Raw genomic sequence first — 6,000 nt, 5'->3', positions numbered from 1 at the left:
TCAGATCCTTTATCAGAACAGGGGAGTACAGAAAACAAGTTAGTTTTAAATTGAAGACAAGTCAGGGTAAGAGTCAAGCATGTTTTATGTCACAGAACAATTAAATTCTTACTTGCAGCGGCACAACAGAACATGTAAACATAGTAGACTGTATTTGTCTCCAAATTTGAGATTTGAATCTCAGATTTGGAGACCAGTTTTGGTTTTCAAATCTGAGGAAGGACATTCTTGCTATTGAGCGAGTGCAGCATATCTTTACAAGGTTAATTCCTGGGATGGCGGGACTGTCATATGTTACATAGAAAAACATAGAAATTAGGTGCAGGAGTAGGCCATTTGGCCCTTCGAGCATGCACCGCCATTCAATATGATCATGGCTGATCATCCAACTCAGTATCTCGTACCTGCCTTCCCTCCATACCCTCTGATCCCCTTAGCCACAAGGGCCACATCTAACTTCCTCTTAAATATAGCCAATGAACTGGCCTCAACTACCCTCTGTGGCAGAGAGTTCCAGAGATTCACCACTCTCTGTGTGAAAAAAGTTTTTCTCATCTCAGTTTTAAAGGATTTCCCCCTTATCCTTAAGCTGTGACCTTGTCCTGGACTTCCCCAACATCGGGACCAATCTTCCTGCATCTAGCCTGTCCAACCCCTTAAGAATTTTGTAAGTTTCTATAAGATCCTCTTTCAATCTCCTAAATTCTAGAGAGTATAAACCAAGTCTATCCAGTCTTTCATCATAAGACAATCCTGACATCCCAGGAATCAGTCTGGTGAACCTTCTCTGCACTCCCTCTATGGCAATAATGTCCTTCCTCAGATTTGAGGACCAAAACTGTACGCAATACTCCAGGTGTGGTCTCACCAAGACCCTGTACAACTGCAGTAGAACCTCCCTGCTCCCATACTCAAATCTTTTTGCTATGAAAGCTAACAAACCATTCGCTTTCTTCACTGCCTGCTGCACCTGCATGCCTACTTTCAATGACTGGTGTACCATGACACACAGGTCTTGCTGCATCTCCCCTTTTCCTAATCGGCCACCATTTAGATAATAGTCTGCTTTCCTGTTTTTGCCACCAAAATGGATAACCTCCCATTTATCCACATTATACTGCATCTGCCAAACATTTGCCCACTCACCCAGCCTATCCAACTCACCTTGCAGTCTCCTAGCATCCTCCTCACAGCTAACACTGCCCCCCAGCTTAGTGTCATCCACAAACTTGGAGATATTGCCTTCAATTCCCTCTTCCAGATCATTAATATATATTGTAAATAGCTGGGGTCCCAGCACTGAGCCTTGCGGTACCCCACTAGTCACTGCCCGCCATTGTGAAAAGGACCAGTTTACTCCTACTCTTTGCTTCCTGTTTGCCAGACAGTTCTCTATCCACATCAATACTGAACCCCCAATGCTGTGTGCTTTAAGTTTGTATACTAATCTCTTATGTGGGACCTTGTCGAAAGCCTTCTGGAAGTCCAGACACACCACATCCACTGTTGAAAGAAAGGAGCGACTGGGCTTGTATACACTGGAATTTAGAAGGATGAGAGGCAATCTTATTGAAACATATAAGATTATTAAGGGATTGGACAGGGTAGATGGAGGAAACATGTTCCTGATGTTGGGGGAGTCCAGGAACTGGGGCCACAGTTTAAGAATAAGGGGTAGGCCATTTAGAACAGAGTAGAGGAAAAACGTTTTCAACCAGAGAGTTGTGAATTTGTGGAATTCTTTGCCTCAGAAAGCAGTGGAGGCCAATTCTCAGGATGATTTCAAGAGTGTTAGATAGAGCTCTTAAAGAAAGCGGAGTCAGGGGATATGGGGAGAAGGCAGGAATGGGGTACTGATTGTGGATGATCAGCCATGATCACAACGAATGGCGGTGCTGACTCGAAGGGCCGAATGGCCTACTCCTGCACCTATTATTTATTGTGATATAAAAGAGAAACAAATTTCAAAGTTCGTGTATACACACGCATACTGTATGTACACATAATAAATAAACAAACAATAATAATGCAACAATAACAAGTCGATGTAGTTCAGAGCTTATTTGAGGTTATAGTGTTTAATAAACTAATGGCCGTAGGGAAGAAGCTGTTCCTGAACATGGACGTTAGTTTTCAGGCTCCTGTACCTTCTTCCCACTGGCAGGGGTGAAATGAGTGTGTGGCCAGGGTGGTGTGGGTCTCTGATGACGCTGGTAACCTTTTTGAGGCAGCAACTCCGGTAAATCTCTTCGATGGTGGGGAGTTCAGAACCTGTGATGGACTGGGCAGTGTTCACAAATTTTTGCAGTCTTCTTCGCTCCTGGGCATTCAAGTTGCCGAACCAGGCCGTGATGCAACCAATGAATATACTCTCAACTGTACACCTGCAGAGGTTCAAGAGAATCCTCTCAGACATACCAAATATCCGTAATCTTCTCAGGAAATAGAGGTGTTGATGTGCTTTCTTAATAATTGCATCAGTGTGCTGGGCCCAGTAAAGATCTTCAGAAATCTTTCACACTAAGGAATTTGAAGCTTTTGACTCTCTCCACCATCACCCGTCGATATATACAGGTTTTTGGGTCCTCATCCAATCTCTTCCAAAGTCCACGAACAGTTCCTTGGTCTTACTGACATTGAGAGCCGGGTTGTTGTGCTGGCATCATTTGGTCAGTCGAATGTCAAAGTTCGTTTCTTAAAAAGCAGATCGCAACAAAATTGTTAAAGGTAATGGCAATCTTTAATTGATTCGTCAGACGGGAGTGGCAAAGATCTATAATGAGCACAAACGTTGCTCAGTGCTTCTCGGGCGCCACTCACAGAACAAAAGAAAGTTAGCACGATTATACATTTTTCTTATCAGTAAAACACTCCTACCAAGTCTGAATATGGTATGACTAAAAGATTTTATCGCCTTTAAGAATATAGGAAAAGCTGGGCCCAAATCAAGCTAATTCAATAACGTTATTACTTATCTCTGTAGCGTCAGCTATTTTTTTCAATCTTGGCTTCTTTATGGCCTTGAAAGAAGCACATAACTGTGGGATTCCATCTTAATTTCTTTATTAAAAAGACAACCTGTCCCCAATATTGTGTTCCATATAATTTGCAAAGTCATTCAGACTTGGGACCAAGCCATTCTTTTGTTCTACTAGACCATGCTTTTGTCGAAGAACGACTCCATTTTAGATTTGACTATTAAATTTGACTATTAGCTCTTCCAGATCGATCTCACTTCTATAGTAGGCTCTCCTCCGTCATGACTGACCATGGGTGATGCATCCTGGTCGGATGCAAGCCTGGGCAATATCAATATGGAGGACAGGCTGTTGCCCATGCAGCACGTACCCCCTCTCCACGTCACTGATCGATCCAAAGGAACAGCAGGGCTGTTACAGTTTGGCACCAGCACCGTCGCAGGAGCTGCCAGAGCGAGGTTGCAGACAACAACGAACTGCTTTAGGGGCTCCAACTCCGGATTTTCTTGAGGTTTACTCCTGGAGCCTTTTCCATGACCGGATATGGCCACAAGGCAGTGGGTTTTAAATCAGACTTTTCCCTCTCCTAGATGGACTGCCTTCCCAGGCTGATGAGCCCCATCTGCCCGAGACTCGTGGGGGCAGGTGCATCTACCTTCCCGTGCAGGTCTATAGCAGCTGCCCACTGCCCAGACTCACTCACTTCTATACTCTATCACCATCTGTAATTCGTCCAACAATGGTGGTATCGTCGGCCAACTTGAGGATAGAGTTTGCACTGTGTCCAGCTACACAAACATGAGTATAGAATGAGTAAAGCAGAGAAATGAGCACAAAGCCTTCAGGTGCTCCCATACTGATTGTTATTGAGGAAAAAGTGTTTTTGCCAATTCAAAGACTGTGGTCTGTTGATGAGGAAGTCGAAGATCCAGTTGCAGCGGGATGCACAGAGACCCAGTACCGTGAGCTTGGTAACCAGCTTGGAGGGGATGATGGTATTGAATGCCGAGCTGTAGTCTATAAGCAACAGCCTGACGTATGTGGTTTTATTGTCCAAGTGCTCCAGTGCAGAGTGGAGTAGTGAGATTGCATCCTCCACTGACCTGCTGTGGCAGTAGGCAAACTGTAATTGGTCGAGGTTCTTGTTGCGATAGGAGTTGATAACCATAACCAATCAAGGATAGAAAGGGTAAAAATAATACATCTGGTTCAGTGAGATAGGGTTGGGGGTAGGTATTTCATTCAATTATCTGATTGATTGGTTAATGAGGGGGTACACAAAATAACATAAAAGCTGTGAAAAGCAGTTACAGGAAATATCCAGGTCTTCCCATCAGCTGGGTAGCAAAAATATCTACACCGTTGCATTTGATTGGTGCAGGCGTTGGAACTTTAGTTTGAAGATGTCAGTGCCTTGCTCAATATAATCTTTGGTTTCAGTCCTTTTTTTCAAGATTCTGGACAGTAGTTTTGACCCAGATGAAAATGAGTTACCTCCTGTCCCCATTGAGCCAGCCTGATACCCGTCGGTCTTTGTTCAATATTGAGGTCCAACAATACATTGTTTGCAGAGTAGTATGTTTACATACCTATTGCGCTGCTGCAAATAAGAATTTAATTGTTCCATTTCAATATGACAATAAAAAACTCCTGACTCTTGACTTAAATGAAGATTTTATGAAAACAGCTGAGATACTGTGCCTTCTGCACTTTGGAGCTGTTTGTAACCATATGGTATTACTTCATTGGAAACATGGTAGAAATTCCAATTACACATTGCGCTTTCAATGAAGTATCACCATTGAAAAGGGAGTATCTCCAAGATCATCCATTGCTTGAGTGTTGGATCGCTGCCAATGCAAATTAGGAATAATGATTGGAATATATATTTTGCTCGAAGGGTTGGAACTTGATTGACAGATTAAATGTCACTTCAAAAACATTAGTGATTAATTGTGTCCTTTTTAAAATTGAAATAACAGATTCTAATTCAGGACTATTTCCTGCTTTAAAGGAATTCCCAGTAAATGTGTTTGGATCATAAATAAAAAGGTGCTGAAGTATCATATATCTTTAATAAAATTTGCCATTGCCCTGAACAGAATCCATTTTTATAACCAAACAAAGCAACTGTTGTGTGCTTTATGTGAGATCTATTCCAAGAAATGAGAAAGAATGATCATGCTCATTTATATCTTTTCACACGGTAGAACAGGACAGAAAAAAGTAATCACATATTGTCAAAGTGAAATACATTGGTCGGTCTGCAGAGATGATGAAAGCTTTAAAAATAAATCTGCAATGCCTTTTACGTTCATCTGATCAGGTAGAAGGAGTCTTGAATGGTGACCTGAGAATACGACATTCCATCACGATTACACTGAAATATTAACTAATTTTGTTACCTGTTTCTTTCTTCACGGATATTGCCTGTCCTGCTGAAAATTCTGGATATTTTTTTAAAATGTTGGATTCCTTTTTCTTTTCCAGTTAGCTTATTATGTTTATGTCCTGAAATACCAAGAATTTATCTTTTCTACTGTGTTTCCTACACATAAACTTGTATTTCTGCAGTGCTTCTGATACATAAATAATACTTAGATTTATTTCACTTTGGGACAGCTTCAAAGAGAGATTAAATTAAGATCATTAAAGTATGACAAGTAAAGAAAGGAAAGTATTTTTAGAAGTTTTCAGAAATTCAAGGGGATTATTGATAAAATGAAGATCTGATGTGGGTGAGAATTTAAGGTTAAGAAAAGGTTAAGGAGGGATAACAAGCAATAGAAATGTCAAGCTATTAAAGTTAAGGCACAGTTAAGGATTGGAGGAATAAAGCGATTAGAGATTGTGATCTCAGATCACACTAATAGACCAGACTAGACTAAGAGGGACCCGTTGGGTCCTATGTTCACACGGGAGGGCTGGTCCCCCAACGCAATATTCCACCTCCCACCAATTCCAGTATTGGTGGCAAGTGGTGGGGGGGGGGGGCTTTCTGGAGAGCTGGTATGGGTGTTGT

This window comes from Leucoraja erinacea, chromosome 3 (genome assembly GCF_028641065.1).
Source record: "Leucoraja erinacea ecotype New England chromosome 3, Leri_hhj_1, whole genome shotgun sequence".
In the NCBI taxonomy this organism is placed as follows: Eukaryota; Metazoa; Chordata; class Chondrichthyes; order Rajiformes; family Rajidae; genus Leucoraja; species Leucoraja erinaceus.
This window is presented reverse-complemented; position numbering follows the sequence as displayed.